The sequence below is a fragment of the Dreissena polymorpha genome, chromosome 15, assembly GCF_020536995.1.
Source record: "Dreissena polymorpha isolate Duluth1 chromosome 15, UMN_Dpol_1.0, whole genome shotgun sequence".
Taxonomy (NCBI): domain Eukaryota; kingdom Metazoa; phylum Mollusca; class Bivalvia; order Myida; family Dreissenidae; genus Dreissena; species Dreissena polymorpha.
Genome location: NC_068369.1, coordinates 20,287,542 through 20,298,977, shown reverse-complemented (window position 1 = coordinate 20,298,977; position 11,436 = coordinate 20,287,542).

The window sequence follows — 11,436 nt, the reverse complement described above, 5'->3', positions numbered from 1 at the left end:
GTATAGAAAACATGGCTGCCAGGGGGGGTCTTTTTCCTTATATTTATATAGTAAAAAAGCTTGTGAACACTAGAAGTCACATGTTTTGCCTAATCATCATGAAATTTTGTCAAAACATTAGTTATGTGGATGTCTCGGACAAGTTTGAAAATGGTCATGATCAGTGAAAAAACATGGCCGCCAGGGAGTGGGGCAGTTTTCTTTATATGTATATAGTGACAACATGTGAACAGTCTAGAAGACACATTTTTTCCCAATCTTCATGAAATTTGAACATATCTTGGAAGAGTTAAAAAATGGTTCAGGTCTGTTAAAAAAACATGGCCGCCAAGGGGCCATTTGTTGTTCATTCTTCATGATACTTGGTTAGAACATTTGTTCCATTGATATCTTGGGCTGCAAAGAACAGGTCATTTCTTTTTATCTCAGGTGAGCGACTTTGGGCCTTTCAGGCCCTCTTGTTATATACTTGTTACATTTGTAACGTTTTATTTGCATGTCTGTGCACAATGTTGATGCCAGTTCTGTTTCGTGTTCTCCAAATGTTCTTAAAAAGGGTGCTTAGATAAGTACAGTCAAATTTTTAAAAGTTCTACCAAGTACTTTTTTGTTATGTTCTTTGTTTGGTTCATTTCGGTTATACATGTTTACATTTAAACTTTTTGTATGTTTGACTTTGGTTTTTGTATGTATGTGTGTATTTGTATATGTATTGTTGTTAGAAATGTTTTATTTGAGACTTTTTACCAAAGACTTTGACACTTCCATTTTCTATCAAATTGTACTGTTTACTATAATACACTTTGTTTTTATATGCATAATGAAAATGCCATTATTAAGGTATTAAGCATATACTTAATGTGATAGCTGAGAGTATTTAGCAAAAATATGATGAACACACGTTTTAACTTATATATATATGACAATGTTAATGAGTCTAGACCATTGATTTAAACCTGTAATCATATTGTGATGTTTTGCCAAAACCATTTTTCCAAATATTGTAATCAAGTCAAATAATTTTTATGATGGGGAACAATTTTTGCTCTCTTATTTTCTTAACATGATTTAATAATGTTTTATAATATAAATATTAAGAAAAGTCTGCAATTTTATTTACAAATCTCGTTTTGTACAACCTTTTATTGTACTTTACTGCTTATGGTCTTAACATTGATATTTATTTGCTCTTGAATTTGTGTACACAGTTTTCAGTCTGAATTTAATGCATTAACATTATAAATTATTTGATCACAACTGTACAGAATGTTAATTGTACAGTAAACTGGCCAGTAGACTTGAATCGTTTTAAACATATAAGATATATCCATGGATAATTAAAGTGTTATCAGGAGCAGATCAGGGTTATAAAATGTTCATTAAATCAATGCAACAATAAGAGAGAACAATCTTAATTATTATTTTTCTATGAACACCATTTTGTAATTAAAATTATCAAACTCTATATAAATTAACCTGTTAAGTTTTAAAGCACAAAATAATTTATTGGTTTAGGTGAAATATAATATTTCTTTGATAGTTGTTAACAGTAATAGAAACCTTTCTTACACACAATTATTGAATGTCCGCTTATTTCATAATCTAAGCCATCATTCTCATTGTGTACATTTAAAAAAGAAACACGTTTTCCTTTATGTGTCTAATAATTCTGTATCCAATCATTATAAGACATTGGAATGTCACATGATCAGCATAGCAGTAGCCGCTGCTCCTGGAATCGGGGGTCATTTTCCAAAAAAATCATATTAAGTTGGTAAAAAAAAACGTTTTCATTTGAGCCAGGACTTTTGCTATATGTTGTGAAGACTTTTGCCATATGTTGCCAGGTCTTTTGCTATATGTAGCCAAGTATTTTGCTATATATAGCCAGATCTTTTGATATGTGTAGCCAGGTCATTTGCTATAGGTAGCCAGGTCTTTTGCTATATGTAGCCAGGTCTTTTGCTATATGCAGCCAATTCCTTGGCCTAATGTGGCCAGCGTAGCTTCAGACAAGGCTGAGCTTTTGAGAAGTCTGGTCAAGATTTGCCCCATCTTTGAATAAGACCTTAAAATGATGTGTGACTTTATAGTGGATGTTAAAGCTCCTTGACAGACTGCGCAAAATGCTCAGTCTTGTCTTGCATATCGCAATTACAGATTGTCACATGAGCGGCTCATTTAATTTCTTATTAAAAAATAAATTGAACAGGTTAGTCCAGCAATTGAAGATAAATGATTGAATTATTTACCAACGAGCTGTTTACACTAAAATGAAGATTTTTAATGGTCAAGTCAGGTCTTCATCGACAATTGATATAGACATGGTACAAATGGCTAAAAAAAAATTACTTAATGCCTTAAGATGGTTCTGGCTAGTGACCCCTGATCTGTTTCCTCACTTTAGGGGCCGGATCCCTTTCTCATCATCTCATTTCTTACATGTAGATCTGTTGTGACCAGTTGTGAATCGCATTAGAATATAGTAAAATTTACTTATGTTGTACTTTCTGCGTTTGTTGTTTTTTGCATTTCTGTCATTATTAGAACATTATGGGGCAGCTGCTTATACATGTCAAAGGTTGAGGCTTTTTATGCTCCCAGAAAATATTTTCGGTGGAGCATATAGTTGCCAGTTTGTAGTTCCGTAGTTCCTTCCTTCCGTCACACTTTTGCTAACGTTGCTCATAGCGCCTTCAATACTTTACCAATCGCTTTCATATTTGGCATGTAGGTACCTTGCATGGTCCTCTACCTTCTGATGACGTTTGAGGTCACATGGATCAAGGTCACCGAGGCTAATAATAGACTTTAGTTGCCAGTTTGTAGTTCCGTAGTTCCTTCCTTCCGTCACACTTTTGCTACAGTTTCTCATAGCGCCTTCAATACTTTACCAATCGCTTTCATATTTGGCACGTAGGTACCTTGCATGGACCTCTACCTTCTGATGACGTTTGAGGTCACTGGGGTCAAGGTCACCGAGGCTAATAATAGACTTCCTTCTGTCACACTTTTGCTACCGTTTCTCAAAGCGCCTTCAATACTTTACCAATCGCTTTCATATTCGGCACGTAGGTACCTTGCATGGACCTGTACCTTCTGATGACGTTTGAGGTCACTGGGGTCAAGGTCAAGGTCACCGAGGCTAATAATAGACTTCCTTCCGTTACACTTTTGCTACCGTTTCTCATAGCGCCTTCAATACTTTACCAATCGCTTTCATATTTGGCACGTAGGTACCTTGCATGGACCTCTACCTTCTGATGACGTTTGAGGTCACTGGGGTCAAGGTCAAGGTCACAGAGGCTAATAATAGACTTCCTTCTGTCACTTTTTTGCTACCGTTTCTCATAGCGCCTTCAATACTTTACCGATCGCTTTAGCATTTGGCATGTAGGTACCTTGCATGGACCTCTACCTTTTGATGAGGTTTGATGTCCCTGGGGTCAAGGTCAACGAGGCTAATAATACATTTTTCAGTCACTATTGTTACAGTTTCTCATAGCGCCTTCACTATTTTACCGATCTCTTAATTATTTGGCATGTATGTACCTTGCATAAACCTCTTTCTTTTGATGAGGTTTGAGGTCACTGGGGTCAAGGTCACCGAGGCTGATAAAAAAAAAATCAGGTGGTTATTAACACATACATTGACAAAGCGCACCATCGGGGAGCATCCATCAGTTTCACTGATATTCTTGTTTGTCACTAAATTCAAATGCGTGTATGATATTCGATATTATACAGATATTGCAATTACATGTGGAAAATCGATTTTTGTCCCGATGTGGTGGGCAATATTTTGATCCTCAAAATATCGTCTATTTTATTAAAAGGAAAAAGTTTAATTGTTCCCAAATATATTTACCATTAACTATTAGCTTTATAACCTACTTCTAAAAATGCAGATTATGATTAAACCATTATTGTCGAGCCTTGTGTGCGAACAGTTCGATATAGCTGTAATAATGGTCGATTGTATCTGCGTGCGTGAGTAGGAGCCTGGTGGGACTCTTACCTTGTATTTTATCGTGTAATTTTGGAATTACACAGATGCATGTATTACCTGTGTCCCTTCCCCAAAGTTTAAGTAACAACAGGAGCTGGAACTTGCATCTGACCATGAAACAGCTTGTCCGGATTGTAAGTTTGTCATTTATTATGCATATTTAGCTCACCTTAGCACATGGTACTTATGGTGAGCTTTTTTGCTCGCCTTTTTTCCGTTGTGCGGCAACATTTGCCTTGTTAACACTCTAGCGGTCTCATTTATTGTCCGATAACTTTGGTTAATGCAATCGCTAGTCCTTCATTTTGCAATATTTCCTCTGTCATGCCCTTTACGGTATCTATTCATACGACACAAGAACACTTTAATTGCACCTGAACTCATTGTGGCTTACTGAGAAGAACAAATCGGTTGCAAAACCTTGAGTCAACAATGTTTATCTTTGGTAAAAAAGGTATGATTCATATACCAAGACTGCATTGTATTTATATCTACACCCTTTGTGATAAGGCTTTAAACATTCTTCATTATGGGATGCATTTACGATAGTCTGGCTTTACAACTATATGATACTACCTTCTAAAACATTTTAAATAAGAAATAATGTTGTTGTATTGACTTAATATCATCGTGCCTCAGAAAAATGTTAGTCTGTTGAGGCTCAGGTGTATAGTAAACCATTGAGTAAGAACATTCAATTTATTCGAATTTAAATCGTCAGTTATTGCTCTTTCATGTTAATAACAATGCTATAAGGTTAAATTGTATATACACATTTGGATTAGATCGTCACTATGTTTGAAGGTCGATCCGGACTTCAACCGGTCTAAACAAACACCCTGTGCTTTGCATTGATCGTTCAAACATTTTGACTCCCTTTGATCATCGTTTTAGTTTCAAATGGCATGTATTGGCCTGTTATGTATAGGCTATGGGTCATTTTCTGAAATGAGATAGTCGTGGGTATTGTAAGAATAAGAGTAAGATTATATCTCATTTTGTTCCTGGAATTCCATCGTTCCTATTTATTTTTTGCTCTAAAACAAGCCTCAATATTGATAAAGCATCAATAGAACTATAAGTTAACGGCTAATAGAGCAATAATAGTTAATAGAATAATATAATTAACCTTATTGGTATGCGTTAACAGAATTATAGTTTTTTTTAATTTTGCGCGCGCTACTATAATTTCATTTCTTTAGCATCACCAACTGCAGTATGTAACCCATGTATTGCGAAAAATATGTAAGTTGCAGGGGTTCTATTTTCAACAAATTAGCACATACATATCTGTGAACTCTACTGATATTGTCACAAGAAATTTACGCTATACAAGAACGATAGTGTATACCGTCCATGAAATAGCTCTTCAAATGTGGTCCAATTTAGTAGGAAACGAACCACATGTCCGAATTATCCCTCTGAATTAGGGGCTTACATTTTTGTTGACGAGAACAGCTTAATTGCAACCAATGTACGAATAATCAGCACGGACAGTGCACACAGCTAGAAACAAACTAGCAAAAATGTAAACATACTCCGTTCAGTCAGGGACAATATACTATGATGATGAGAATGCAATATTAAAGTATAATAAACATTATTACATACGCCTTGAAACCAACGGACTTCTATTTATGCTAACAACATGCGATGCCTCACTGAAAGACTATCGTTGAAATACATGTATTTGAATCTTCTCTCCGGAACGTACTTTAAATGGTCCGGATAGGCAGTTAGCAGGCAATGTCGTACAGGCATCCACGTACACCTACAAACTAAAAGGCATTCCTTAACGAGCAACACAAAAAACGGAAGCTGACATCTGCAGTTAGCACCTTTTAGGAACCAAGTTATTATACAAAGTCAAACGTAAACAATTGATGTTACAGACGATCAAAATTCGTCAGACGTTAGTCGCCAATCTTCACGATCAAATGAACCAAACCAAGGAAATAATACTAGTAGTATGATTAAAACTACGGAACAATAAAACATTTAATATTTAATTTATAGGCACATTGAGATATCACAATAATAAATTGTCTGACCAAGTTTCAGCATATTTCATTTAAAATATGGCTTGTGTTAAAAAGCTGTTTCTTTTTTCTTGGCCATAAGGCATAGATTTTTACTTCACATTCCTCCGTTTCAAAATCGACGAAGGCAAACTGCCCCACCGCTTGGCAGCCATAATTTGCTACATTTCGCAATCATTGTAGATCTCAGACATTAGAACAAAGTCTAAATACATTTCATGAAGATTGGACTATAGAATGCGACTTCTAAAGTTTTAACAAGGTTTCACTTCAGCCATATAACGAAAAGTTCCCCGCCCCTGTCGGCCATGTTTTAGTTAGAACCGGAACCATTTTCTCAGTTTAGACAACATAAGATCAAATGCTTTGACCAAGTTTCATGCAGACAGGACTATAATCTGACTCCAGAGTTTTAACAAGTGTTTCATATGACCTATTGATATATTTGTTACCTCACCTGGGCCAATTTTGAAGGCGGCGAAGATATCATTTGGACACATGTTTTTACTAAGTTTCATTAAGACAAGTTCTTAACTAAAAGACTTCGGGTCATCGACAAAAAAAGCAAGGCGAGCTAACATATGATGTTTAAAACCAAAGAAATATAATGCAGTTCATCGCGGAATGGACAATGTTATTTAAATCGGTGGATTCTTAAAGAAACAGGTCGTCATATTTTATAATAGCATGTGCACTGTGGATGTAACACGCTTTAGTATATCAAGATATCTGACTTTAAATTGTGAACTTAAATTTTGACCCGATAATTATTACCGATTTGATATTTTGCCAAAGCATTTATTTAAACACACAAATGCAATATTTATCTTGCATTCATTAAGTTTTAGTGAATCGATAAGCGTTTCTTGAGGCAAACACTATTGATGTATTCAAAGGTCGATGTCAGTTATCAACTTTCCTTTACAAAAGCGACAATATTGAATGTTTAAATTTCTCCCGTGTATGCATTATGTTTTATTCAAGCATACAAAGTAGTTAATAAGAAGATAAAATAAATGCTATATTCAATATTATTTAAATTACTATAGATGATGAAAGTGAAATAAACTCTGATAGATTTTAAAGTTTATTGTAACATACATTAGGCTTTAGACCATTGAGTACACACACGTTACAACAAAGTATATAAACAGATGGTCAATGACGTATAGAATTTTTAACGGAACCTAGTTGAAAGTCGTAATACAAAAATTTGTATACAACCTGAACCTATATAAAAGTCTTAATACAAAAACAATTGTATACACTTTATCGTATTTTGTATTTTAATATTGAATTGAAAAATATATGTAAGTATACGGAGAGAAACAATTGATAATATAAGTCAGCTCTCAATTTAAAAGCTTTAAAATTAAAAATAGATAAAGATTTCACTTTTTTCATTGTAAGTCTGTAAGAGGTCAATAAACTTGATCACGTTTGTGTTCTTCCAGTTATATTTATTTATATATTTCTTACGTAAAAAAATTAACATTGGGCATTCAATATGATAAATTACCATTTAACCAAGCTTTAACAACGCCAATAAATCTCGCGACAACTAGTTTTTATCAAATATTTGTTACCTAGTGAGGAATTGGATTAAGCATATTCTTCGTATTTGTAGATCCAGCTCGGATGAAAAAAATGAAAGATAAAGGAGTTATAAATCTACATTTAAAACATTTACGTTCACGACGAAATGGGATACATGCGTCACTCTTTGTCGGTGTTGATTTAAATAATCGTTATGCCTCATGTGGCCGATGTCTATACACAAACGCTACCCACTTATTATCGTTCGCTTTCTAATTGCCATTGTCTATATTTACTTACCGGAATAGACAGACATTTATATTTGAAAATTGAGTGGCTTGTATTTTTTATGTGCGGGATATACTCATATATATTTTGAAATAAAAAAAAATGTGCGCATTGTGATTAAAACTTTTAATCGACCAAAATGGCTACCAGCGGCAGTGACGACGTAAAATTGGCATCCAATGAGTTGTGTGATCCATGCTTTTCTAACTGTAAAGAAATACTTGCAGTTCTGTACTGTCTAGATTGTGACGAGAAATTTTGTGAGGTATGCGGCACTTGTCACACGAAATCCAAGTTGAGTAAGGATCACAAATTGTCGAAGGTTGCAGAAGCGCCGTCCGGCAATGTCGTCAAATTGCTGAAAAAACTCACCACGTGCCCCAACCATCAGTCCGAAGAAGTAGTTTACATCTGCATTGATGAAGACCAACTCTGCTGCAACCAATGTGCTAATACGAGCCACAGAGCATGTCGGCAGTTGGAAACAATTGAGCAATACATGACAACCGCGATATACAACGAAACCATTACACATCAAATGCCGAATGTACCAAAAGCAGCAAATGCGCTTCAGGTGAGATTAAGAAAACAGCACCAACTTCAACAAAGTCTTGTGAAAACAAATGTTGCGAAGAAGATATTATCAGAGGGAACTCTTCTTGAACAATTGACTGAAATGGATCAGCAGTTAGCAGAGATTTTGACACAAGACGCAAATGAACGCTCCATGGTAGCCGACAGCGCTTCAAGAGTTACTGCTGACCTCCAGGCTGTTCAGGCCAAGCTGGAATCAGCGTTCAACTCCCTCAAGACTGCTGTAATGTCTCAATGTGAAATGCAAACTCGTACACTTTTGCAAAACATCGACATGCGACAGACGACTACTACTAATCTACGAGACCAAATAAGCACTGATCGAGACAACATCGATTCAATAAAACAACATGGAAATGATAAGCATCTTTTTCTTCTGCGTCGTCAAATAACTAAGGAAATACAGGATATTGAAAGCCGTATTCGACAATTAAACCAAGGCAAGGCAGCGTCAAAAATTGAAGTTGTGGAGCAAACTCCTGTGGACAATATCGTCCGAACTATCACAGGCGCTCTTCGAGTACAACCAAGCGGCGGCGGCGCATATTTTAACAGTCGCGGAGAATACTACGAACAAGAATATAAATACAATTCATAAACATTACCAGACATTGAAATACAGACGCAAACACTGAAGAGGGATAGGAAATGATGAAGATAAAGATATCTAATGATTTTCAATAGAAGCCATGGTGAAGTACATGTACGTAAATTGTTCCCAATATGTATAGCAGCTAAACTAATTTGAACTTATTACATTTAGACAATAACTGCACAGTCTAGAAGTTCCTGAGCAAATATATGAGAAAACAAGACATGTTCCAAACACTGAAGTCGAAATTTTCGAATTAATCCTTTGGCTAAAGTTGAAACGGAACACTGTGTTTATAAAAAATACATAACTTCATGCTTACATATTTAAATGCACCATTACGTCCACTGTGTGATAATAAAAACGTTTATATATATAAAAATATAAGTATGCATTTGTTTGTTCGTCGACTTATTATAGGCGGTGTGAGATAATGCTCGCCCTTAAAGCCGGTTACCCACACTGCTTTGTAAAGAGCGTGTAAGAGTAAATCGAGTTTTTAACATTATATTTTTGTTTTGCTTTATGCATTTTCTGGACTGATACAATTGTAAATTTGCTGTTGCATTTCCTAGAGTTTCATTATAAACCAAATTTATTCTGGAACTACAGATGTTTTTGTCGTTCGAACAATGTCAGACAGTTGTTATTTTATCTCGTCATTTTATCCGCTATGTATTTGTATCAACATTTTCCATGTAAATTTTATTGTTTTATCCTCTTGTAAACATTGTTAATATGACATATTTTGATGTTTTTACTATTAATTTTTTGTAATTGTATGTTAAAACTTATGTTCTAACAACAAATAATGTTGCATTTAGTAATCCATCTATTCTCCAAGAAACAAGCGCAACGATTTAAAGAACATTGTTTAATTTTGTTTTGCAAAACAATATAAGGTTATTCAGATTTATATATATATATATATATATAGTAAATTAATTAGTCGAAAGTTAGTGTCCGTTTCAGAATAGCACTTCGAACAATACCAAAAACACGCCTGCGATATGTCAAAACGACATTTAATCATTTCATATAGACTTGTCCTTGAATAAATTTAAAAGTCATTCAGCAGTTTATTACTTCAAATATTGCTCATAAATAAAGAATCTCCAAATTGTCTTTGTTTTATTTGTCACGTGACAGAGTGTTTACGTCGTGAACATTTTAGCGTAAAAATACAAATTATTTCTTATTTTAAGCTAAAAATCTACCAAATTTATCGATGTAAGTAGAAAGTAAGTGGTAACTGTCAGCTATTAGTATGTGTGTGCAATTGATTAAAAGGACATAAACATGGATTTTGACCATTTATCCGTGCCCTTGGAACCGGTTTAGCGCCATTTGGGAGCGGGATATTAATGAACAAAAAGAGGAAGTGTGTACACAAGCATATCGAGGCAAGATTAAGTGACACACATGTTTTATGAACTACGCTTAATTCATCCGAAACGAGCAAGTTAATTGTAGTTTGAATGCAATATACATGCACAGAGAAATCGTTAACAATAATGAAAAGCTTTCTCAAGTTGCATCAGCCGCGAATAATCATTCTGATTCTTTTAAGACCCTTGCATATAAAATGATCGATATTGAAGCAAGATCAAGAAGAAACAACCTAGTTTTCCGGGGATTTGTTGACAACTACGGAGAAAACTATGCTCAAATAGACAAACAAAAATAGTTTACGTCTGAGTACCACTCCAGTTAAGCACACAAAACAATTACATATACGTGCAATATATCGAGGGGTAAGAGCCAGAACGTAATAAGTCCATTTTTCAAATAGTGGAGAAAAACGCAAAAGAAGGTTTGACAAACTACAACTTTTATTTGAATATGAATATTAGCATAATTTTATGTTACAATATTAAGTAAAAGTATTGTTATGGCATTATAAACATATCATAGAATTGCATACAATATTTAATGCTTTTGTATTCAAAATAGCACTTACTTCATTATGGCATAAAGGTAAAACATATATATTTTCTGTGTGCCACTGTGTTAAGTGCACTTGGTGCTACTTAGCATAAGAATAGTACCCTGCTTTTCCAATGCCATACAGGTCTAAGTGCCCTTAAGGCAAAACAGCCGTGTGCTATGCATCTATTTTGAGAGACTGAACGAAACATGTGCACGTAGCACAAGTTCATATAAATATTAAGAGATATTATTATACAGAAAATACATCATTATTTCCTTTTGCATTCTAGATTTTAACAGGACATACACATGTAACAATACATATATTTCAATCAGTATGGACTTGTTTGTCTCCAGCCTTCACAATGGAAGAAAGTCAAGATTCAGATTTTCTATTCCACATTTGAATCTTCACTTTCTTCCATTGTATCTGGTTCTGGAAGACTGTC